The 27,526-nt window shown below is 39.3% G+C and overlaps 1 protein-coding gene across 1 annotated transcript in view; it reads right to left on the bottom strand.

The window, feature by feature from the left end:
• Positions 1-27,033, bottom strand: part of PTPN14 (protein tyrosine phosphatase non-receptor type 14) — a 122,563-nt gene extending 95,530 nt beyond the window's left edge. Inside the window, exon 1 of the mRNA XM_030446721.1 lies at positions 26,835-27,033. The gene's annotated coding sequence lies outside the window, so the exon portion shown is untranslated. The remainder of the gene's footprint in view (positions 1-26,834) is intronic.
• Positions 27,034-27,526: the final 493 nt, after the last annotated feature.

The raw sequence follows: 27,526 nt of genomic DNA on the forward strand, positions 1-27,526 counted from the left end.
AATGAAGAATATAGCATGCAGACTTCCTGTAGTGCAACATACTTTTATTTTTCATATACAATATAAAACACTACGTTTAAATAGAGAAAAATATTATATGTCTCCATGGATATCTAATTTTAGAAAGACAAACAATTCTCCTGCTCCAGAAGCAGAGAAAAAGGTGGTAAGAAACAAATAGTTATTGAACAGCACAGGAAAAGGAACTATGGTGGTATATGACATGCACAGAAGGTAGTAAGGACTGAATTGGGCAAGTGCCCAGGAGGGAAACAAGGCTTCTGTGGCCTGTGAATCTGAAATGGACTGACTACAGCCATCATATCCTATTACCACCTTGATAAGCTATTTTTTCTAAAATGGAAAAACTTTGAGAAGGAGAATGCCTTTGCAACCATTTTCAAGCCCTACATCATGTTAGTAAGTACTGAGAGTGGCATTATGACTCCATGAAAGGAACTGTAATGTCTGCATATAATTTAAATACATTTTTTCTATATAGTCATTGTGGTTTTGGCTTACAGAATTTGGCCAGAAGTCTTCAAAACCTTAGCTGGGGTGTTTTCATATCTAGAAGCTGAAGTAGAGAACATTTAGATAGTTCTAATTCATGTAAACACACCATCATCAAATGTCATAGCTTCTTGCAAACAAAAAGAAGTCCAGTATCTGAAATGTAATCTGAAACCTAACCAAAAACCACGACCAATCAAACAAAAGAAATACCACCATCCTCAAAACAAAACAAAACAAAACAAATTCCTCAAAACAAGTAACGATATAAATGCTGATGGTCTGAAACACTGTAAGCAGCCAACAGATCTGCTTGAGCAAGCAAACTAGCCAGGAAACATAGGACACTTCTAGTAAAAGTTTCATTCTCTTTATTTAAAAACAAAAAAACAAACAAAAAAAAGTACTGGCAACAAAAATCTTTTGTGGAGAATGCATTTTCTGTTGACCCCAAACTACAAAAAAACCATTGGAGATACACTGTTACAAACTAATTCGGATACTAAGTGTAAATTCTTTCATATTCTATATATATAAAAACAAATGCTGCATGCTTGATTTTTAAAGTTGATTTTCTACTTTAATTTCAGACAACATAATAAACATATTGAAAGCTTTAAAGCAAAACATTTATGTTCACTATTGGACACTGTTTCTGTATGAAGAGGCCCTAGTAAACAACAGAGAAAGCATCTAAAAAGGGAAAGTGGATAAAACCCAGTATGTTATGGATTCCAGAACAGGAAGCTGGAGTCTTCTTAAAAATGGAGTACCAGTGCTGGAAAACTGGTGCCAAAACTAAGATATGGAAAGGTCTCTATATTTCTCTTAAGAAGTTCTTAAAGACAGTAGCACTTTCCTTAGTAAAAGTCACTCATCTCCACTGCAACCAAAATTTATTCCTGTCAACAGAATACTGTTCCTCAGAATTACAAAATAATTAGCAACCGAGTTAGCTAGCTTCAATTATGAACAAGCTTTACAATTCAGATATAGCTTCAGGTAGTATTATGCAATTTATAACACACTTTCATTCTTTAAATACACTATTAAGAACATCCATGAAAACAAGAACTGCTATCTCGTCTTCCAAACAGAAACATGCCTTGCATTCCTGATATCTTGTCCAAATCAGCAGACAAAACTTTACCAGCCCTCAAGGCATGCTGAATTCTACTTAAGTTTTCCATGACTTTCACCTGGACTTGTGAATTATGTTAATTTTCCTTCCACAGCCCTTGCACATAGAAACTCCCCAGGACTGTACCAATCACAAATGCTTATCATAAGAAATCAAACCTGTAATCTCAGGATGATCCTAAAGTGCTTTTTTAAATTTCTTGACTATTATTAAAAGAAGGAAAAAACATCTTATCCAGAAGGACAGAAATAAGAAAAGTAACAGAATTATTATGGTATCAGACAAGGCTCATTACTTTTTAAGGGGGGACATTGAAAAGTTACTGTCCAACCTGAGAAGGTTAAAATAGCCAAGAGTCAAAATAAAATTACTTCAAGGAAAATAATGATACATGACACTCATTTCCCTCTGTTAAAACCTTGCTTTTTAACCCAAATTTTATCTATTGCAAGTTGACCGGCCAGATTTCCTCCCTCTGTTCCAGCCACTCAGACATTGGAAAGCAGCTGAACCTCAGTCCCAGCACCCAGACAAGAATTCCCTAATTTCCAACCCATGCAGTGAGCCAGGCTGGACTGCCAGGCCAGGAGTGCCCAGACAGCCAGGTAGCCCTGGTTTTCCATTGTCTATGTGGAGCAAAGCTCGACAAAAGTTCTTCTTGTCAAACAACAGAACTTTAAAAGAAGCCAAACAAAGTCTCTTAAAGATCCCTGTATCAGAGAGCTGAAACACACTCATGAAAGCACACATGGGGGAAAAAAAAAATAGTTAAACCAGATATATCATTGCTTAGGAAGCCCAAACCCTGTTCATGAGCATGTGTTCAAGACCGAAGTGCCAGAGTGGTCTGAAACACGATACAGTCTCTTTGATACAGCTCAATAGTTTAGATGTGGAGGGGCTGTATCCTATTAAAAATAACAGGAAATTGACCACAGCAATAAATCTAAAGCTTTGGCTGCTGCAATGTCTTATCTTCCATGACCAGTTGTTAGTGTGCAAAAACCATGCAACTTTTTCTTTTTAAAAGAGAAAACAAACAAACAATTAAAAATCACTCCAAAACAGGAGCTCCCACTTGGTAACAGCTTACATCTAGAAGTCACAACCTTAGGAGTGAGACCTCCCTGTCATGCGAGGATATCCTGTTATATTTTGATGGTTTACTGCTGCCTCCAGGCAAAACCATGTCACTGAGAAAGTTAAGTCAGAGCACTAAAACGGAAAAGTCCCAAGAAATCTCATTAGAGGCTTTGGCACTTCTGACAGGACTCAAGTTACTCTTTCCATGCAATTTCTGCACCCAAATTATCTCTCTGTCTCCTCTGATAGCATTTTTCTCTTTATCTACTGAAACAAATTAAGACTTGAGACAATAGGAGCTTCTGGTGGCTGGCTTGCAAATGCTTTAAAAGGACTGGCAGCTTTATCTCCATGAATCCCACTAGTGGAGACAGTTTCTGCTGGGCTGGAGAAAAAGGGATGGGGGGGCAGGAAAGGGGTAGCCAAGTCTCCTCCTTGAATGGAATAAAATACATACACCAAAGGATTTCATTCAACTGGCAGAGACTACACTGAGCTTTTTGCCAGCATAACTGTGTCTGTTGTGGGTATGACTTCTTTGCCCACTCCTAAAAGGCAAAGCTTTGCCAACAAAACTTTAAAGACTTAAACCAACAGTGTGGGTGTGGGGTTTGTTTTGGTTTTAGTACACATGAGTGAAGATAGCCATAGTCCAATTTCCTGCCAATCTACACATCATCTAATGCCAGTGTTCTCTTTGGTTCTTATTCTGATTAGGTCCTAGAAACATTTCTGGAGCAGACTTTTCAGGCAGGCTCTCTTTTCAGGCCTCTATTTTCAGGAGGCTTTTCCTCCTCTGAAGCCATTTTATTTATTTCTTTTAAATTCAATTGTAAGACCCCAAGGGTTGGGAAAATATCAGGGACAAACCGTTCAACACAGAGGGCAGACATCTAATTTAACAGCTAGAAGTACTTAAAAACACAGGTATTTTGCCGATATTTAGACAGCCAGGCATGCTACTTGTATGAGGTATTTACAACAGAAAGATCAAACCACTGTACCTACTAAAAAAACCAAACCAAACCAACAACAACAATAAAAAATCAAAAACCCAACCAACAAGAAAAAAACCACTCTTCCAGCCCTAGAGAGTTGAAAACCAGAAGCTGAACCTCCTTGCTCTAGAACTAATTATAGCAGAGTAGTTACAACATGTTTGGAGATCACCTCACCTATGACTATGTGCCAAAAATAGGGATCAGTTCTCTCCTGCTACCCTGGGGAAAGGTGGGAGGGAAATAACTTCCATTGTGGATCCTGCAGGACCCTGAAAACTATCTCCCTTTGGAAACATGTGCAGGAAACAGAGTTTAAAGAAGTTTCTCTCCCTTGCATAGATGATTTTTGCAAAGCTGTTTGTTTTATTCTCAAGCTATGCTAGAGCTGGGACTGCTGTGTGAATCTTCTCATTTCAGTATCCTGCTCTTGAATTTCAACCAGGAAGACACCCCATATTTTTCAAATCTGTCTTTACATGCCAAAGCTTGTTAGTTAAAATGTTCCATTTCTTGACATTAGTCCCATCCAGTCTCTTCTCTGGAACTGAAAGGCCTAATACAGAAGTCCACAAGGAGCATGGTGATCCCATTGGAAGGAAAACTATGTTACAAAGGCAAAGGAATCAGCATTGGGCCACCACAATGGCTTTCCACTAGCATATGAGGAGGGAGAGTAAGAGCTATGGAATCTCTTCATGCTTGAGGGCTCTTACCAACACCAACCCATCTGTCATATTTTGTTTTATGTCTGCTTTGATATCTTTTTGCTGGATAAAAAGAAAAGGGAACGCACATCAGAAATGTTATGGACCACCAGATTTGTTTCATATATTATCAAAGCTAAACATTCAAGCATTTTATAGAGATTAAGAGATTAGAGTCCAACAGTTTTTAGTCTTCTGTGCAAAAAGTTTGCTGTCTTTCGATCAAATTAAAAAGTCAAGTTCAAGGTATGTTGTTAATTCCTGAGGGGAAATGATACATAACCCACATGCACAAAGAAGTTGGCTTGCATGTGGTTGTTTTTACAGCATGGAATCTGTTTCAATCTATGTTTGTTTAAGAAGATGCGAGTCTAACAATGGTAATTTATTAAAAGCTTGTGCACTAACCCTGTAAAATACCAGAAACAATGGTCATAACTCCTTCCAAAGATACAAAAGCATCTATAAAACTACCAAAACATAAGCACTGCCCTGGATTAGTTGCTTCAAACCTTACATTCCAAACAGCTTCTTCATTTCAACAATTCATCTATAAACACTTTAATTTTAGACTACTGTTTCACACTCCAGCAAAAGGGCAATGAGTTACCTCAAATGAATCCAGCACAAAATTTCACTAGTTGTATTTTCTTTTATTTTAGTATCATCACTGTTTGCTCAGACATCTCTTGCAACAGTGAATCTTGGCTTAAGCATTGTACTAGAAACACTGGCCATTTAAATAGCTATTTACTATTAAGCTGCTCGATCTGTATTTAAGCACTTGAATAACCAGCTGCTTGCAGAGCTGATGGTCAGTGACAACACAGCTGCAGGAGACCAAGTGGCATTCTGCCTCTCCAACATCCCTGTTTGTCAATGCCCAGGCCCAACCTGCATTCTGCAGGATTACAACCATAATCACATTCTGGAATCATTCATTATTTGCAACGGTTGTTTGAGGCTTACTAGATGATATTCTGTTCCCTCTTAAAAGCTGATATAGCCAAATGAAGCTGTGATATGAACAACAACCTCTGCCTCTAGCATCAGGTAGGCCAAAACATCTTCAGTCTCTGCCCTGTGTGTTCTCAACACACGTACATCACAGAAACTCATCATGATTTATGCTAAGTGTCTGTGCCAGAAAACTGAACTTTTCTTTGTGGACTTTTCATGTGGACCATAAAAAAAACATTGGAACAATGTCTGCATTTTGTTCTTACAATCAGAGCCCAGGTTTTAGATCAAGACAGCATGGAAACTTCCAAACAGGCAAGTTTAAAAGAAAGGAATCAACCAGAAAATAACCAAGTGTAGCAATTCTCATCGAGGCTCATTATTATTAGAAAAATATTAACAACAACAACCTATATATTATAAAAGGCGTTAAAATGTTAAACTCTTGCTTAGCAAAACCAAAAACATACTTAATTTACAAACCTATTCCTGAGGACATCAGTGTGAGGGGGTTTGCAGACAGCTGTATAGTAGTAAGGTCTGTAAACTATGGGTGTTTACAGTGCAGTTCGTACTACCTTCAGAAATAAAGTGTTTCACATGTCAGATACATTTGGTCCTAATCAGGTTCAGCAATCAGTTAACCATCATTCAATCACACATAGTTGGAGGGTGACTCACCAGATGTCAGGTGCTTAACTTCTATGTTCCTCAAACATCCAGCTGCTGACATTTTTTTCTCCCCTGTCTCCAAAGCACTGTGCACTAATGACCACAGTAGTGGTAAATTTGAACCAGAGGATTAATATCATTAGTTATTGTAGAGAGACAAGAAAAACCAGGTGCCTCGAATTGCCAGTGAGTGGGTGTGAGTCCACCTGTGCCTGATTAGGACAGGCCCCTATTGGGCATGAGCAAGATCAGGGGGCCAATAAAGGTGGGACACACACCCACAGAAGGAACCTCAGCTCACTCTGGTGCGAGGCATGGAGAGGCCAGCAGCTCGTTGAGCCTCTGGAGCAAGAAAGGCTCTTCCCGCTACACTTCTACCCTGGAAGCGCTGTGTGGTGGCTGGAGTCCTGGAAGAGACCAGCAGCTCGTCGAGCTTCAGGAGCAAGAATGGCTCCTCCCGCTACAAGTTATCATGGTTAAAATTAATATAATTAGGAGAGATTTGCAACACTATAACCACTCTGAATCCTGTAAAAACCATGAAATAATCTGGTCTGTAGTTGTCTCTGTAAAGAAAATAATGAAGAGAATGGAATTTCCAAGTCAATTTAGAAGCCCTTTCTCCTGATAATTCTTCAGTCAGTACAAGGCAGGCATCACCATTATTTTATTTAAGAAATAAATTCAAGGGGGCCACCTATCTGAAGTAAATCTGTCATTTTAATTCATCATGTTTCAGAAAAGCAGCAATTCATACATCTCACTGTTTTCCCCATTACTACCAGGTGTCAATGTACTCAGCACTTGTAGAGCATCTGCAAGATGCAAGATACAGCAGCCTTCAAGTTTTGAAATTCCATCCATTGCTTCACTACAACAGATTTATTTTGATCCTTCTACTGGTCCAGAAGGTATCTCAGAGTTACCCCACTCCTCCTTTTGACAGAGCTGCAACTGTTGTACAAGAGGGGCAAGCAAAGAGACGTTCCAAAGCAAGGCATCACTCCAGGTGAAAACCCAGCCAAAGAAGTTTGTAAAATCTCATGTCTAATAAGCACCAACAAGAGAATATTTGTAAATGAATACTATTTTTCAAACATGTTAGACTACAGCTCTGAAGGTGCTGAGCTGGTAGCACCAGGCAATGGCTTTCCTCAGTGATGGCAGCAAGCAGCCTACATGGTTGGCTTGGACAAGGAGCCAGATCCCACAGCCAGGAGAATGTCAGCACTTGCACTTTGTGCAATGCCCCATCTGCCCAGCAGTCTTTTCCTTGTCCCATCAACTCAAGCCAGCCTCACAAGCCACTTTAAAAAAAAATAATTTTTTTTTATTAAGTGCCCAGAATATCTACCGTATCAACACTTACAGACAGGAGGCACAGCAATAGTGACAATCAATGCAGAAAGGAAAAAAAAAAAACAAGATGTAAATCAAGCAAGATTCTTCCATTTTAGTAGTGCCTTTTGGGTCCTGCAATACTGCCATTAATATACTGTGCATGACATTCAAAGCTGAACCTTTCCTCTGGCTACTTTTTCTAAGCAAAAACTTACACAATAATCATAGCACCATATAAATAAAACACTTTTTGGATCCTTCAGTAGGAAAAGATACATGAAGATGTTCATGCAGAAATCCACTGACAACTGAAAGCACTGCAGTCTTGCAACAGTCTTTATATACCAAACAAACTTGTAAGTGAATCATAAGGGTATCCTTGACCTTTTGCAAAATAAAACCAATGTTTTTGACATTAAATGCACCAGAAGCACTAAAATTTTTCAAAAGAAAAAAAAAACAAAAAAACAAAAAGCAAAAAACCCCAGACATTTTATGCATATTTACAAATAGATGCACTTTTAGCAGTTTAATAGTGAAAATATACACATCTCAGCCTCTATCATTTAATCCCTGTTCCTTGCATTGAACTTTCATCTATTTTAGACACCTATCAGAAATCACAGTCGACAAACAATAAACCAGTTTGGAAATTAAGTAGGGAAGTGTTTATTTTCACCTTTTGGATTTAGGCATTGTAAGGGAAGAGTTAACAAGCAGTCTGAGTAATAGCTTGTAGTATATAGAAGAAGATACTTGGCAGTATCTCTTCTGCCTTGGAGATGGAGCACTCCAAGGGAGAGGGAAAGTAAAAATCAGATATTATTATCCTCATCATCAGCTGTTTACTACAGATAAAACAACTGAAATGCATAAGAGGTAGAAATGAGGTACTCCAGGTTTCTTAATAATTCAAACCATACAGAGAAACCAGTGTTCCTCAACTCTTTGGAGCATTTCTTTGTCTAATCCAAACTGGAAGGGAAATTATCCCTTTGGATGGGCAGAAAAATAGCTGTGTAGAGAAAGTGATTCTATAATATGATTAAGGAAATCCTCTTCCTCTGGATTAGTTTCCCCACCACAACACTGCAAGTTCAACAAATCACATCTGGTCCAAGCTTTTAACAGTTACATACACTTCAGGAGCTCTTTCAGTTGGCAAATATAACATTATACTTAAGCTACCAAGGAAAGAGTGTCATCATTCCACAAAATGCTCCAAAAATAAATCCCAATTAATGACAAATTAGAAATCACCACCACTCCAAAATTACCAGACCTGATTTGGCAAATACAGGAAACCATCAAAATAGCTTGTTACAGAAATGAGATCAGTTTCTGCAACTCATTGTTACAGTCCTATAAATCCAAATATACAAATATATTGTTTCACTTGGATAAATATTTTTCAATAAAAAGCCAGACAAAATGCCAAAACATATTCTGTTTTGAGAACACCAAACATTAGCTCCAATAAGAGGATATGGAAAACATACCCACGCACAAGATATTTTGATATTTTTAATGGGAAGATTCACTTTGCTCGTGTCCATTCATCATCTTTGAAAGGTGGGTTTTTTCATTCTCCCACACACTTAAAATGTAGTTTTCAAGTATGGCTAATAAGCCATATTCCAAATATTGCACACAGGGTTTTTTTTTTTGTTGTTTTTTTTTGCTTGTGCTCTAAACCAAGAGAATATATTTACAAAAATTTTTAAAAAGTAATTCAATATCAAGCTAATAATTTCACACTAAATTCAGAAAACAATTCCCCGGGAATGCCACAAATATGACTTTATGTTACACTTAAGCATCAAAACATTTTGCTTGCAACTGTTGTGACTAACACTTCACTGACCACAGAAATCAAAATGAAAACATTTAAAGATACATTGTCTTCAGCTTGTTAAAAAGGATTACATGCAGTTTACTTAATGAAATCTTGCTGCCTTTTCCCTTGGCCTTAGCCATTTGGAGTACATGAGAAGGGTGCTAATTTTCCTTCAGGCTCTGACTCTAATAATTGACTTTCTGATACTCCCAACATGAGGACACAACACGGTCAGAGAAGGGCACTTTTTTCACATACACTGATACTCTCCCTATCTTGCCACAAACCTATTTGGTGCTGTTGTGATTGAAGCCAACTCTGTATCTACTAATCACTGCTTCTTTGTTGCCACTGCAAAATCACTTTTCTGCTAAAGTTCATCTTGGAATTTCTGGAAGCAGCAGAACAGACATCCAAAAACTTTCCTTTCCTTTCTTGCTCACTTGAGGGCTCTCTTGAAACCACTTCTCTGATATCCTCCCATCTTCAGGACAGAGGATTGTCCCCACTGCTTGCTTTCCCTCCTCCTCTCCTGTAACTTTGCATCATTTCTGTGACATGGCTGCTCTGGAAGGCTCCAAGAACAATCCTGTGTCCTTTGTTGTTTGCACACATCTTGCTGTAGCATAAACATTACTACTATCAAAAATATTTAAGTAGAAAAATAAAATTCCTCTGTCTCAGACAGGCTTAGATTGTGAAAGGCAGTTTTAAAAAATTAACTAGATTTTGATTTTATGATACACTTTCTGAAGTCTCCAATAATTAAAATTAACTTCTAATTTTTATATGTAATTTTGACATAGTAAATTCAAAAGGCAGACGTACTTGAGGAAAGCAGCTTTAGATAGAAAATTGACTTCTGGTGAAAAAGCAGCATAAGCTAGCAAAGGGGCAAAGAGATTGCTAAATAAGAGGGGGTTTTTTTACATCTCTTCAACCCAGATGTGAAAAATTCAAATCCAATTACTATATTTTTAAGTGCTGGAATCGGTGGATTTCCGAGAAGACATTTTGGAAGATAACTCCCAAATCCTTCAAGAAAGGGAGTCCTCATTAGAATATTCTGCCTACAAAAAAAAGAACAAAAAAAACCCCAAAACAACAAAACAACAAAACAAAAAAACCCCAAACAAACAAAAAAAAAAACCAACCCTCTTTCATTGGCATCATCCAAATGTGTTTTCCTTATGAGGTTGCAAACTACTAGACCATTAATTCCTTTAATTCACATTACCATTCAGAGTACTGAAGCAAAATACTGATCTAGGGTCATGATTCGCAGCAACCGAATCCTACAGCTGCAGTTACACCTAACACAAACCTTTAATGCTGACACACTTCAAAGGCCCAACCCTGGCAGATGAATGCACTTGCACAACAAAACCAACAAGCAATCTATATTTCTGTGTACACACGTGCGGCACAGACAGGGTCTTAAACTCATAGCGGTGTCTGGTTTCATAACATATGCCCTTCCTTATCAAATGTCATTTGTATTGCCATCCCTGCATCTGTCTCCACAGATGTCATCCCATGTAATGAAGCATATGGGCTTAAGCTGACATTGTTTGCAAACAGGAAGAGCTTTTGGCACGGGGAATCGAACATAAAGTGTTCTGTGGGCTGCATCTCTTAACCCATCTTTGGTTGGCTCCTCTGCTCAGCTGAAACTGGTCGGCTACTTTCTGAGAGGGCAAAGTGCCAACCTAACAGATGGGCAGAAGTAATGTCATGCCAAAGAACCAGAATGTGCATCTAATTTGATAATTAGGGGCTGAATTTCCCCTCAGAAATATTGCAATGGCAGCACACACCAATTTTACAAGCTTAAGGGTAAAAGAATATGCTTCAGCCTATCCAGTTGAGGGTTAATTCTGAAAACGACAAATAAAAAGCAAGCCATAGAGAAGGGAAGAAACCAACCATGGGCTCCTATCATTCAGGATTAGTATTCTTCAAGGAGAAATGAAATGGGAGAGATGGGGAGGAAAGGAACAGTCAGATTAAGCCTTTATCCTGAAATAGCTCTCCACAAGGGACACCTGCAAATCTTGGCCAAAACAGTCCTGTGGCCTTGCCGAAAATAATTTATGCTGAATAGAGATAAAAGCAAGGAACTGATGGCCACTTTACAAAGCATTAAACACAGCTTTCCTGTCCACAAGGAATAGCCAAGCCAATAGCTAGTAAAAGGCAAAAGACAAAGAGTGTTTATGGCTTGGTGGATATCAAACATAATAATGTACACACATACTTGGAACTGTTGACAGTTATTGTCTCATTTTTGATAGACAGTGATATAGAGCTATGGCATTCAAATAAAGTTAACAGTAAATGAGAGAGGAAGCTGGGGACCTAGATGAAATTCTCTTCTCGCACATTTTATAAGTTTTCATGCAAGAAGATGGTAGTTCTGTATCTGTTATGAAGAGTCCTGTTGAAGCAGATTCTTCTGGGCGGTTTTCTTCTTCAGCTTCCCTGTAGCCTTCCCTTTCTCAAACCACTTTACACAGCAGCATAATTGCTAACAGCCATGCAAGGCACAATTTGGAAAAAAAGCATTGTTCTAATTTATTATCTTTTCAGTCCTAAAGTGATTCTTCAGATTTACAGGGTTTAAAACAAAAATATTAAGAGTGATGGCCACGATGGCTTCAGTTAAATGGTATTTGTAAGGCAATTTTCAGATCAAAAAGAAACATTTTAATCCTATCTTTTTATCATACAGCCCTGTGTTGAAACATTCCAAGAAGCAAAGAGGTCACTCTCATCTCTCTTACTTGCCAGATACTCAAGAGGGCTCTCATGTTGTTGGTGGATGGAAATGAGCTCGCCAGCACAAGCAGTGTCCTGAGTCATATCTTTGGAGCAGGGCAGAAGGCTCAGCCACAGATTTAAAACAATTTAAAACGGATAGCTGGAAAGTGCCTAAAAACATGTGTGCTGCTTTACAGACCTCCACTAAGACTTTCCTCTAAAGAAATTTGTCAATGAAACTTCCCTTGTTCTACTGTCAAAATCTGGCAAGCTATTTCCCAGTATAGCGCAAGACTTAATTGGGCTTTTGTTTCATTACCATCAAGACAATGATGCTCAAATGAAGAACACAACACAGGCAAGTGAGTGAAAACAATCAATTAGGATGAGCCTGAAACTGTATTTTAAGGGGAAGGGAGAGGCTATTTGTTACTGTGATTATAGGCTAAAAATGCAAAATGTAAACCTGTCTCTTGCTAAAGTAGCACGTCGCTTTCAGAAGCAAATAAATTAAATTACTTTTAGTAACTACTACTAAAGACAAAGTATCATTATGAAACAAGCTCTAGATTTAATACCACATTGTCTCTGTCACAGCTTAGGAAAATAGAGTTAGTGGATTAATGTGAAAGCTGGTATCAATTTGGGGCAAACTTTCCTACTAGTGACATTCACTATTGCCATATTTAAAAAGACCTTAGACGATACAATAAAATAATCAGTGAACACAGAAAGAAACTGTCATGGCAAAATTTAGGTAACAATTAGCATGCAATGAATCAAGAAACTATATAGCATATTTAAAAAAATCTAAATATTATCCTGATAACTCACAACTCAGTGATATATTTGAAAGCAAAAGAACACAGAAGGAGCTGATTCATGTGCTACAGCAATAACACGATGTGAAATATAGAAAGAAACATCAAATGGCAAAGCAGTAGCTGCATGTGCAAAGCAAAAAAGTTTGACTGGAGGGGTAAAACCACAAGACAAGCCTAAAGACCTTCACATTTAAGAGTTACTTCAATCTATACTTACACTAGAAGTTGCAATCTCTCCAGCATTACAGGCAAAACTATGCTGTGGCCAACAAACGACATACAGTAATAGACAGACTTAACCATAAGGGACGTGCAGAAGGTCAAGCAGGGTAAGCTGAAATGGGACGTTTTCCTGTGGTCAAAGGTGGAACTGTCCTAGAGGAGTTCTACCTCACAGTTCTGAAAATTCATGTCTGTTTTTTGCTTCAGGACCTCATGTCTAGATTTACCTTTCTGCTTTGATAAGCAAAACAAACACATGTGAAATCAGCATGTCAATTCTCAGTGCCCAGAGTTTCCATGCTTAATGGTAGGAGAATATGCTAGAACTTATAGATTTCAATACATATATTTCAAGATGTATTTCAATACCTCTAACCCTGGATGAACCAAACATGACACTTTGCATCTAAGATACTTATTTTTTAGACAGAGGTCACAGCTGAAGGATCATCTATTAATCAACAGCACTTTTCCTGTAAGAGGCCAACAAAAGTAGCATAATGGTTGGATAGAGCAGGTGAACAAAATACCATTCACACCATTTCTCTTGTGAAGCCTAAGATGTCAGATAGCTACATCTCCCTCTTCCTGACACAAAGACATCCAAAAAACTGAAAGCAAGCAACCAAAATACCTACACCATGATGCCATATGCTAAGGACCTCTTGAATCATGCACACTGGAGTCATATGTCTCTGGCCCCCTGAAAGACACTGCTCTCACAACACTTACACCATATTTAGAAGCTAATTTAAAAGCCTTGGGTACTTCACAGATCAAGAATAAGAACAGACACAAGTAAACAGGTTGTTCCACTTTTTCGACAAATTATTAAAAGAGCACCCTTTGCAGGAAAAATAAAGTAGTATTATGCTTTTTTATCCTGTGTGTTTTTACAACAGCATCTGCCATTACAAAAACAAAACAAAACAACTGAGCTGAGAAAGTATTAAAGCTAGAAAACTATTTTAGACAAAGTAAGAAAGTGGAGTAAAAAACCCAAGAATAGTCCTAACAGAAAACAAAATCTCAAACAAACCTAAAAGGAGGAAAATTCAAAATGTAAATGAAATCTTTATTACAGAAACATAATATTGGTACCTCCTGAAAGAGATAATAATAATGATGGAAAAAAACTGATGAGATAGGAAGCTTGAACATCGCTAATATAATGATGACTTTCGTAACACAGGAAGCAAGCTTGCTACCAAAGAGATCACAAAACCAGAAACTATTTTAGGTCTTTACTTATTCCCATATCCATCTAAAAAGTGTGCCTAGGGAACTCAGGTTAAGGACATCAGCATTACCCCACAGCTTTTCGTTCTAAAATAAAACCATATCAATTGACTTTGTGAGCAGGAATACCTCAGGTTTTAATACAGCAGAGTTTACTTTGCAACAAGCTGTCAAGCGTTACTGACCCCTTTCACACCCCCACCTTTGCAAATGCAATTTCCTGCTACAAATTGATTCCATGATCCTGCAAACCTCCTCTCACATGAACACCCTGGTTTGGTAAGCAGGGCTTCAGGTTACGCTGGTGACAGTAGGGCTGGTAGGCACACGCCAGAGGCTTTGGGATGCCATGCTCACCAACTGGACTTCCTTCCTGGAGCTTACAGTGCCAAGGTAAATAATCACAATACCACATTGACAGATGCGTCAGAAGTGTGAGACATTAACCAGATTTACTACAGTCTTGAATAACTGAGCTGTAATTTTCCACTCTCCTAGCATGTATCGTAAGGATGTGAGGTGAGTTCAATGCCAGGATGTACCCAACTGCAACACTTAACCTTTCGTATCTTCGAATGCACATGCATTCTGCTGGCTTCTCTTGCATAAGACTCTTAGCCCCTTTTTGTCTAATTATGCTGCTCCATAACTATCTATAGGAAGAGGTCTGAATTTAACCTAACCAAGTCACTTACCTATACCTTATAGTCTACCTGGTTAGGGGACATAAGACACAGTTGGCATCATCATGATCAGGGCAGGACAAGGACAGAGTAATCAGTGCTGAGGGTTACCAAACGTGGCAATCAGGGGTTCTTTTGTTTCTAATTTCCTCTGACCTTGGAGTTTATCCTTGTAAAGTACTTGTATATCACGAACTAATGCATCTATGTTTAAACAAACTCAGTACACAAGAAGCTTCCACATACTCAGTACCATCATCCGCTTACACTTCCATCAGATCACTGGAACCACCATTCCTTGCTGGTTTTTTTAATTCAAGAAGATATTAAAGTACACTTTAATGAAAATACAATACAAAAGATTTGACACATAGTCTCTAAACTCATACAAAGACAAATAATGCAATAAAATACTGTAAATGACTCCAGTATTTCAAAGTCTCCTAAATACAAAGGGTCCTTTTCGTTGTCTGACACATTTATAACTCCTGAGAGATACAAAGTGCAGCCATGTTCTAATTTTCCAATGCAAAATCCACCACAGCGATTGTGGTGATAGGCAGTGCACAATGCAATCATAAATAGCCTGTAAAAAAGCACAGCACATTTGAAAGATTCCAGATTAATAGTTGACATCTGTTGACAAAACTGTACAGATAGTCTTAAACCATATACTTCTGATATTTTATAAACTTCATTTGTCTTTCCTATATTTGTCTACTATTATGGGAATGAGAGATACATTACAAAACCAAACCAAAGCTACAAAAAAAAACAACCAAACAAACAAAAAACCAAACCCACATAATTCAAGATCTCCTCAATCGCTTTTCTGAGCAGAAGGAGGACTTGATTCATAGACTTAATAAAACACCCAACACTGACACAGTCATCCAGAACAGACTCTACACTGTTGGGTTCACAGCACCTTCTGCTGCAGTTAGCACTTGATACCCAGCACTATCAGTTTGTTCCACTAATCAAATTCTTTTAGGCTTGACCCCTGTACACAAAAATCACCACACATGCCAGTAAAATAACTTCACTGAAACAGCAGTGAAGGAAATCTACACTTAAGTCATCACACAAACATTTCCCAGCCACACTGGTTCTCTACAAGATGAATTTAGAACCTTGCTTAAAGCATGTTGTGGAGAGCAGGCTTAACCATGGCTGATGAAACCTCTTGTATGAAACCAGGAGTACGAAGGACCCAGCATAGCATGAAACCAGCTTGCACATCACCCCTCAAGACACCCATAGTTACACAGGTGAATGAACATATGGCCTGCCAAATGCTTTGGGATAAAGCAAATAAAGCACACATCAAAGCACAGGTACAAATGTATGAACTATTAAAAAGGAGGTCACTTTGCTTAGGAAGAAAAAGTATGATACTGCCAAAACTATGTACTTACAGATCTCTCAGTTGGTTTTATACTACTGTTTTACCCACCACATATTAAATGTTCAAGCCCAATAAAAAAAAAAAAAAACAAAACCAAAAAAACCCAAAGAAAAACCTTCTCCAAAGTTAAATAATCCAGCTTATCTTCACCCTTACTAGAGCTGCAGAAAAATAACAGTTAATGGAGCTAACATAAAAATTTTTAATTTTTACAATATTCAATTATTTCAAACCACTATGAAGAAAGAGGCCTCTCCGATTCCAAAGCCAGGACCTTGTCCACTTTTGTGACAGAGACTTAGACTCTTCACTGAATGCTCTAATGGACTGCTCAGTGTAATTTTAATGTAGTTCCCACAAGACAGTTACTATTCCTTAGAGTTTATCACAATAAATCATAGAGCTCATTATTGGGAAGCCTTTCCTGATTGAAAAAAATATATAGATTCTTCCTTAATCTTATAAAATTATTTTATTCACTGTGTTACTAAAGGGTCTAATTCAAAATGTAAATTTTGAATGCTATTTTCATTCTCATATTTTAACTTCTGCAAAATGCACTCAAAAACCAAATATATTCTGTTCTTCAATCTGTAGCCACAGCTTGCTCTGTCTGTGGCAAAATAGTTCTTAAGATAACCATGAATAAATATTTCATCCTAAGAAACTATTGGAAAAATAGAGGATATCCTTCCCTGTCGCTGTAATTTCCTCCTTCTCTCTGATCACAACCTACAACAGGTAGACACTGAGAAATGCATTTGCTCCAATTCCATCATAAGTAAAAACCAAATTAAATTACATTATAAATCCACATTATTAAGGAGAACAGAGAGAAACCAAAATTGAGCTGTATTTAACAGTGGACAGTGTTTCCTGAAGTTAGCTGCATACCCCATTCATTTAGCAGATCTACTTGCATGGAACTCACTATGTTACTGCAAGATCACAGTCCTGCCACACACAACTGTTTCAGTGTATTACTCTGAGGAGGGTGGAAAATAAGTGCAAAATTTCACAGCTGTAAGGAGAGTTAGTGGTACTTGTCAATGCCACTGAACACATAAAGCTCACGCCAAAGCTAAACTACATGTTAACAAACTTCTATCATAAAGCAAACTAAAAACACAGAGGTAGGAAAGCATCATGGTTTAACCCCAGCCAGCAACAAAGCCCCACACAGCCACTGGTGGAGTGGGGAGAAAATCAGAGAAGTAAGTGTGAGAAAACTCATAGACTAAAATAAAGACAGTTTAATAAGTAAAGCAAAAGCAAAGCAAAACAAGGAATCAATTCATTACTCCCCATCACCAAGCAGGTGTTGGGCCATCCCCAGAAGAGCAGGGCTCCATCACATGTAGCAGTTACGTGGGCAAACACCATCACTCTGTACATCCCCCTCTTCCTTCTTCCACCAGGTTTATATGCTGAGCATGACATCACACGGTACAGAATATCTCTTTAGTCAGTCAGGGTCAGCTGTCCGGGATGTGTTTCCCCTCCCAGGATTTTATGCCCCCCCCAAACCTACTCACTAGTAGGGTGAGGAGCAGAAAAGGCCTTGAGTCTGTGCACACTCTGTTCAGCAATGATGAAAACATCTCTGTGTTATCAACACTGTTTTCAGCACATATCCAAAACATAGCCCCATACCAGCTACCATGAAGAAAATTAACTCTATCCTAGCCAAAAATGGCATAGAAAAGAAACCTTATTTAGCCTCAGCAGAAGTTGACATTTCTAGTAAGGTAAAATGACTAAGTGTGTCCCATGTGTACCCATCCCTTGTCAGATGTTTTGACAGATTAATCAGTGCCTGGGTAACAATCTTTATACCTAGAGTCAGGCTGTAGGAAAACTAAGAATATATCTGTCTCTCTGGATAAAGCCACATGTACATCAGAAGAAACAACTGGGCCATGATTAGGCGAGGTTTAATGTTTTTTTAAAAGCATATCCTACCCACATTAATAATTTACCCTTTCAGCAGTTGAGTTATATGCAAATGTACACTACAAAAGCTCAGAGCTGTGCTGTGAGCAACTGCATTAGGTTACTACACCAGCAACAAAGAACAAGAAGAGCTAGAGCAAAATTAACATATAGCAAGTAGAAGCAGATGTCATAATCCAAGCTGCTGTCTTGAATGTGCCTTCCTCCATTCCAGCTCCAGGGAAACCTTCATCACTTTAAGAGGTCAGGTCCTGAGGTGGTATCACTAACTCACTTTCAAAATAACTGTCTCTTAATTACCAAACTGTAAATTTGCAGGAAATGTGCCTTCCTGAATTTGCATATTTAAACCCATGTGTTTATGACAATTTACCAATTAAATAAAGAAACCAGAAACACTTTGAAGAAATAAACCAGCTATAAAGGAGAGCAGGCCATGACCAAAGAACCAAAATCCTCAGATACATGTTAGCTCTCTCCAATAGACCATTTACCTATTGCATCAAACCATTTCTTCTCCTCTTCCTTAGATTGTAATACAAGACATGTATTTTGTCTTTTGCTATTTGTAAATCTCCCAGCTCTACAACACCAAAAGAAATGTTAAAAATCAATTAGTAAATAAAATCCAACTCTCCACCTGCAGCATTTAAACACTTTTTTCTACATAACATTAAGTTGCATGGAACTTTAAACTGTCTAATAAAAGCCCTAAAATATATAACAAGCAAAATAACTTCCATCTTCACATGGCAGCTTTTCTTCCTGCCAGAAAGAAAGTTAATTTAAAAAAAATTAAATTAAGTGAATGAAGCAATGAACATACTTAGTATTTGGATGCTAACCGCTAACTGTCCTCAGTATGATCTCCTGCAGTATTCTAGTCCTATTTTATGAGCAAGATTTCCAACTATACACAAATGCATTTTGGGGCACCAAGCTACCAAGAAGAACATGGACATATGGAAGAAAACTTTCCTTTTTATTCAAAAGAATCACAACAAAGTGGGAAGCAGCAGCATGTAAGTACAATACTCTGCTACCACAGATTCCCACAACACAATCTTGGCAAAGATCAAAGAATCATGGGACTTTTACTCAAATATATCTACATGGGTTGTATTATTCACAAACAGAAACTTGTCCTGTGCACCCTCCATTCTGAACCTACCAGAACTCTGAAATCTCTATCTGTCCACCAGCAAAAGATCAGCCATTCCTTTAAGTTAGAAGCCAAATTCTCTATCTGGTAGGCTGAGCAAAGTATTTTCCTAAACAGACTGAATCTTCAAAGCATTATGAAGAATGTAAATAGGCACCAATCACATTTTGTAGCTCTCAAAGTATGCCAACCAAGAACATTTTAAAAATTGCAATAATTCCAGGTGTCTGTTTTCCAGAACCTCTGAAATTCCCATCAACCCCAAAGCTCATCAGGATTCATCCTCCTGAGGCAAGTCTGTTCACATTGAACATTTCAGAAGGCTCTTAAGGGACAATTCAGATTTGGTCAGAAATATCTCTTCTAAATTTCACGTGGGACTTTCAAGGCTCTTACCAAAGATATCACAAGTTCTACTCCATCTCAGTGAAAGGTGAATTAGGCCCCTGGATATCTTGCTTTTCCCTCTCCTCTCCCTCTGTCCTGGCAAACAAAAGGCACAAAGTTTTGTGTAGAAATTCCTTTACATATTGTCTTGATTTTAAAGGAGCTGAGATAAGAAACACATATCAGATACTCACAAAATGTACTTTCCAAAACCAACAGGAGTCACTTTTGCACTGAAAGAACAAATGGAAGTGCTGAGAGAAGGGGTTGAAATGAAAATGGCATGTAATGGTAGACATCAAAAATGGTATCTGGCTTCTGTTAGTTGAATCTCTGACTGGCAAAGTACCCTGATTTTGCCCAGGCTTGTCCAAAAAAAACCCCAGCTTAATTATCATCATCAATAAAAAGCTAAAGGCATTTTATCTACAAGGTAGTGAATGCCTCCTCTGAAAAGAGGGAGTTCCATGATAAGAGCTAATCTAAAAAACCTGAGGAATGCAAACTATTTTCTCAGTTGTAAAAACAAGAAAGAATTGCATAAAAACAAGTTAAAACAACTACTGGTAACCTCGCTCTTCTCCTACACAGACAACTTGATCCAGGCTCAGGCCCTACCCTGTGCTCTTTGGGTATTTATGCTCCCAAGTGAGCCCAATATTCAAAGGACAGAGTCCCAGAAGAGGATGTCACCTCTATATATCTTCAAAAATGAAGGCCTTCCCATTAACCTTATTTTCTGAGTTCAGAAAAGCCACGCAAAGCTACCTTTGAAATAGCTTCATCCTTTTCAAAGAGGAAGTAAGAAAACCAGCCTACATTTTGTTCTGTGGATAGCTGCCAGACAGCCTGTAAGACTCCTCACTGTCGTTGGTCAGATCACCTAAAAGTTGCAAAAGACTTTTATTTTTATACTTCGGGTTAAAGTATAGTTTTCTGAAACTTCTACTGACAAAGCTTAACTTTATTATGCCCTACGTACACTAATCTGTTAACATAAAGTGTTGATTATCAGATCAGTCAAGGTGCCTGATACTAAATAAATTTTTCCCCCACCTCATCTTTTGCAATGGATTAACATTTCAGTCTATAGATCTGCAAGAATTACATGGTATTGGTACACTAATGCTTCAACAATATTTTGTTTGGAAGACTCTGAAAGTTACAGAATATCTACCTACTTTGGAAACTGGTCCATCTATTTGTCACTGTCAGACACACAACTATTACTCTGTTACAGAATTCAAAAACACTTGTATTAACTACACAAATTTCAAAATATTCCCCACTCTATAAAACACATACTAGAAATCATTAATCATCATAACCAAACTGATTAATAGATACCAATTCTAGCTTAACTGTAACTGTAACTACCTCAATAAATGAAAACATCAACTTTTATTATGCTAAAGAGTTAAAGTCCAAACTATGCTTTCTTTGAAGCCTAAATATACATAAAAGAAATCTTTCCATTCCACCTGCATTAATATTTAATTAAAGCCTCCATCATTCATAGTACAACACAGAAATTAAATTGCTAAAGTAGGTCAAATGATCAGCCCAATATCCTAACAGCAGGTTACCCTATGTCCTCCAGAAGAAAATATGAACTATCACAGTAGACACTAATAGCACAGCCTGTTCTAAGGTAAATGTCTTAATCCTGGCTGGATACTTTTGCTTTATGTCCCAGAGCATCACATTTAGCCCCTTTGGCTACAGCTGTAACTGCTCTTTGTGACTCCAGAAACAATTAACTCTTCCTTTTCACCCTACCAGGCTCTTGGTTTATGTGGTCTCCTGGGTGGCAAGTATTACAGTACTTGCATTTTATTTTTAATTCATGATTTAAGGATATTATATACATCGTCTTTCAAACTACTCCACATACTTAGGATATTGTATTGTTATATATTGTATATGTATATTGTTGTATATGTTATTGATATACTTATTGTATCAAAGGGCAATGGAACTATTACTTATTAAAGACCAAACATTATTTTGCACATATATATACCCTGCTTCCTCTAATTGATTTCCTTGAAACAAAGCTACACTAATATTTTCAGTTCAACTCCATACATTTTCCAATCTCTCTTCTTAGACAGGAGATCAAAACTGATTATTCCAGGTGAATATGAGCACCAGTTTAATGAAGTCCCTTGAGTTATTAACATAGCATTGCACAACGACTGTGGCATGTTTTTTCTGCCTAATGCTAAGCATTAAGGAGGTGCATAAGTTCAAATAAAACGTTGAAATCTTCCTTCCCACCTTAATAAATACAGTTAATTTACAATCCAGTAATATGAACAAGTAATTTGATTATTCTGTCTAACATGCATATTCTTGAATTTATCAACATCATCTGCTATGCTTCCCTTTTACCCAGCTTTCTTGGATTCCCTTTACAATTTCTCAGTCTTCTTCAGTCTTGCCTAATCCAAATACTTTTGCATCATTAGCAAGTTTTGGCACACCATCATTCATCTAGTTTATTAGATCACCAACATACATATACACCACCCTCTTTTTAGAGTTGTTTCTACATCACATGGTAATTTAAGGTTTACATTGTTACTGACAAAAAAAAAAAAAAAAAATTCTTAGTCATAAGCAAGTCCATTTTTTGAGAACTTGAAAGGAGAGTTACAGTTTCCAAAAGACTTTCTTGGTGTTGAGCAAAGCTTAGGATCTAAACTCTCCACATGAGCAGAATGCAAGACTGTAACAGCTTCTACAGGACATCAGCCGGGGGGGGGGGGGGGGGGGGGGGGGGGGGGGGGGGTGCTCTGGGTTGGTGTTCTTTGCAGGACACCCAGCCCACATTTGACGCTCCTAGTTCACTCTAGAGAAATCCTTTGGTTAGAAAAGCTTCACAATGTGAGTTAGACTTATGCTTAATTGGTGCTAAGTGTATAGGTATTTACAAAATTTGCTCATATGTAGTCAACTATAATATTTACAACTCTTTTTTAAGGGAGAAATTCATGCAAGTTCATTTTACATGCTTTGCGCTGCCGACTATGGTCTTGTGTCCTCAGTTCCAGATGACACTTTTGGCACTGATTTGCTGACCTTGAGAAACACCTTAAAGAGCAATGTTAAAGACTTCTTTAATTTCATCTGCATCTAAAGCAAAAAAATACTGATCAACACTGTTCAGAAGGCAAAGTGTTCCATTTGCATAGTTGCATCACCACAAAAATCTTACAGAAAACAATCCAATTCCATAAACTACACATGGACATTGAAAGTTGAAGACAATGGCATTAAAATGTTCCTAATCTTTCAAATGTTCAAGTCATTGAGGAATCAAGTAAGTTTGCTTTAAAAATGTGTTCCCTTATACATTAACAAATGACAAGCAACAAAGGATTTAGCTCATGAAAATAATTCTCATTAATTCAAAAGATAAATAGCTTCAACTGTGCTATCTTAAAGGAGTCAGTAAAACCAACACCAAGATTTCTTGCCTAGAGAGCATCAACTGTGACTAAACAGATTAAAATTATCTAAAAGTTAAATGGAACAGGAGCGGTGCAAACAGAGAAAAACAATATCCAGACATTGCAACCATTTTTTTCGGGCTGTTTTACAGCGAAAGAAAAAAATTAGCTGTCCACAAAAAATAGTCAAGCCACATGCTAGCAAGAAAATAGCCATTCCAATAATGCACACACCCCAAAAATAAAGATGGAGTGTTACTGCCTCAAGATCACACTATTTCACAAAAGAGATGAAGACCAAGTCAAAAAAAAACCCCATAACCTGACAAAGCACCTGAATGTCAGGTCTTGGACACCTGGACATTTAACTCACTGATCTTTTTGTACACCAGAGCTCTCCTCACTCCCTTCTTCAGCCAAGAGGAAAGGAGAAAGGGGAAGAGTCATGGACTGCAGTTCCTGCTACCAGGGCTATTTACACATTTGTGAAGGACCCTGTATCTTCAAAGTGTGTGTGTTCCCTCATGGATCACCTCTCCAGCTCCAAGTGCACCTCAAGGCCTTAAGCAAGAAGATGGACAGCCCACAGGCAGGCTATATTTACTCTGGACACAGGCTGGACCCAAGACAATCAGAAGCAGCTACAAATGCCAACTGAGTTTTGAGGTCTCCTGCTCTAGGCATGGGAGGATTGGGGTTAGACATTTGAACCAAAATCATACTTTTATCATGATCTTGGCCCTTGGCTTGGGTCTACCTCAGTTCCTTTAGGATCTAGCCTTTTTTTTTTTTTTTTTTTTTTTTTTAATACATTGTTTTAAGAATTCTCTAAGAGGCATCAGCTTTCACAAAGTGTCTGAACAGAGAACCAATAGATTTTAAAAATGGAGCTAAACCAATTTGCATAAAATTTCAGTGAATCTTGTGCACAGACTTACTCTTCATAGGAGAAACATCTACAGGGAAATTATTTGTTTTCAAAGACCAGGAGCTGTTCCAGTAGAACTCTGCAAAGTACAATAGGCCAAAGCTTATTGCACTTCACAGTGGACTTACACATGAAAAAGGCTTTTACAGCATCTGCTCAGCATAAAAATTAAGGCTTTATTGAAATCTTCTTGTAATTGAGCTGGATACCTATACACAAATACATTGCATACAAAGTACTATAGCCTGGCTCCTGCAAAGACTTGTATACATGTTTACTATTATGTATATAAAAGAAATTCCATAATTTCAAAAGCACTATTCATTAACATGAATTTAAGCACATGGTGAGTCTTTGCAGTACTCATATGTTACTGAGCAGCGTTGCCCACTGGAAACTTTTACCTTTGAATACTACCAATTCATAAAAACCCCTCAGCTGACTAACACTTGCAACAGAGGACTTGCTTGCAGCTGAAGAGATGGAGTTCAAGTACACTTTTCAGACAGCATACATCTATGCTAAACTGAAATCCAAATTAAAATGAGCTACTTAAGTAACATTTAATTGAACAGAGCCTCACTGGATATGAAGGGAAGCAGAATGAAGTGCAGCCCCTTTGGCTGTAGAGGTACCAAACAAAAAAGGAAATTACAAAAAGTTACCAGAAGTATCTTTTAAATATTAAATACTTTTTCCAAGATAGGAAGAGCCACTGGTGGCCAAGCCAATTTGTTAAGTGTGCAAAAAAAAGGACACATTTCATAGAAAGCCATTCTATATCTAAGTTATGATAACTGACTCATGGGCTTATGCTGGACAAGAATGACCAAGAGAAATGTCAGCCATTAATATTACCATTCATTGCTAATTAACCCTTATGAACAACACTGCACCAAAGCTACTTGTGCCACTATCACAGAAGCACTTAAAAGATACATTTAAAACCGTAAGTAGCGTGTACGTACAAAAGCTCCGTAGGGAGGTCCCGTCCTGCAGTCCCCGCTCTGGCCTTGATCTGCACCACCAGATCTTCAGAGGCTGCATGGAGCCAGTGTGCTCTCAAGCTTCTTGCACACAAATGCAGTCATGGGAGTGCTGGCCACAAGCTCTGCCACGGATTTTGGAGACTACCTTTTAGCCGAGGGTCTGTGCTTCAAACTATAAGCTTGAAAAACTCCCAACTTTTTTATCATGACCCACTAGATACACACAAGTGCCCTCTGCCTGTAGGCAACTCTGGCACAGCCTCCAAAGAAACCAAAAAAAAAAGCTGAAGAAAGTACTGCCAATAACAGAGCAGGGCCTACAGCTTATTTGCATTACTATAATATCAACACACGCTTTGCTTTACACCATGTAACAAGAACTAGATGTCAGCTACAGACCCCCCCAGAGGGAAAAAGCAAAAGCTGTATAATCTGCATTTTGTCACTCATATTTGATAGGATGTTCTCAGCTAGATAACCAGAGAGCAGTCTCTGCTAGAACTGTCTCCCCTTGCATCTGTCCCCAAAGACCTGACTACCTTCTCTCTTAATACCGAGGTTGGCAGATGGTGACTTGTGATTTGGGGAGAGCCATTTTATATGTATATTTTTCCCAATTCTAAAGCACTTCGCTATAGAACAGTGCTTTCAGAACAACCAAACCCAGTAGTGATTATCTTCACAGGGTTTGAAGAAAAAAGAACTGGCTCCTGGTAAAATTGTTTCTTTCAGCTATGGCTTCAGGCTACATGCCAAAAAATCCAGAAAACTTTTTGGGCAACAACACATTGAATCCCAGCCTTTACCGATCACTGCTTCCCCCACCTTGTTAAAGTTACAAACCGCCAAAGAGATGCTTAAAATGGAAACATATGATTATTTTATGCAAACCAGAGATAAAAAGTTCTCGATAGGAAAGCTCCAGCAACATTATATCCACATACCACGCATACATTAGGTAACGCTTGTCCCAAATTCACTCCGATGAAGTTGGAGACCTTAAAAATTCATTGACTTGGCCACCTCAGAACTCATAGCAGATGTCACTCTTCCCAGCCTCGCCGGGATCTTTTCTAGATAACTCGGCGTTACATATTTGCTAGAGCCGAGCGGCCAGTTTAGGCTTGACTGTAACTAACAAAGAAGGTAAACCCCTGGGCGCGGGGGGGGGGAAGACAAACACGGGCATGCCTCGGTGTAAATACGAGCAGCCCGGCAGAGAGAGCCCTGCCCGTTCCCAGCTATTTACAAATACCTCTTGATTATACAAATACCATGTTATCCGAGCGTCTAGCAGATTAAATTCACAGGCTGGACGGACTGTCTGGGGCTTGTTTATCGCAGGTCACTGACTGGCATTTGTAACCCAAGCTTAGCTATTTTCGTCGTTTACCAACAGCAGCGTGCACGCCGCAGTTGTGGATGGCAGAGCCCGGCGCAGGGGTTGCCTTATCGCACACGCAGAGCCAAAGGCACAGCTCGGACTCTTTCAAAGTCGGCGCGAGCGGCTGATAGGCGCGGGGACGCGCCTGAGCCCCAACTCCAGCAAACTCGGCTGCGGCGGCTCCTTACCTGCTGGGCGGCGGCTCGGGCTTTGTGCGGCTGTCCCGGCCCGGAAGGCGGCGGAGGCTGCCGGCGGGACCCGGAGCGGGCGGGGAAAGCGGCTGGCCGCACCCCGGGGGCGGTGGGGAGTGAGACCCGCTCCAGCCGCCCCGCGCGGAACTTCGGCGGGGCGGCCGGGAGCTGGGGCCGCCGCCGGTGGTGGTGGTGCGGGGGCCTGGGGCGCCCTGAGCTCCTGCTGCCGCTCGCGGGGTGCGGGAAGGAGGGAGGCAGGGCGGGAGGGAGGGGACTGGTGTCCCGCGGAGGCGAGCGGGGCCGCCGGGCGGGCGAGCTGGAGGCGGCGGGGCCGGGGCTGGGCTGGGGCTGGGGCCGGGGCGGCGCGGGGAGTCACGGCCCAGGAATGCCAGGAATGTGGGGCGGCCGCTGCGGCCGCGGGGCCCGGAGACGTCGGGGACGCGACTTGGGATTTCTTTTCTCTCTCTCTTTTTTTTTTTTTTTTTTTTCAAACTATTCCATCCCGTCCCCAAAGAAGGAGGAGGGCTGAAACCCACCCCGCGGAGGAGGGAGAAGGAGGGAGGAAGAGGAGGGCGCAGGCTCCTGCCAATCCGGGCGGATACCGGCTTCGGCTCTCCCGAGGAGGGCAGAGCTGCCAGGCGCAGGGCGTTTTCTCCTCCTCTCTATCCCCTCCCCGCCGGGGGAACCGG

The sequence above is a fragment of the Calypte anna genome, chromosome 3, assembly GCF_003957555.1.
Source record: "Calypte anna isolate BGI_N300 chromosome 3, bCalAnn1_v1.p, whole genome shotgun sequence".
In the NCBI taxonomy this organism is placed as follows: Eukaryota; Metazoa; Chordata; class Aves; order Apodiformes; family Trochilidae; genus Calypte; species Calypte anna.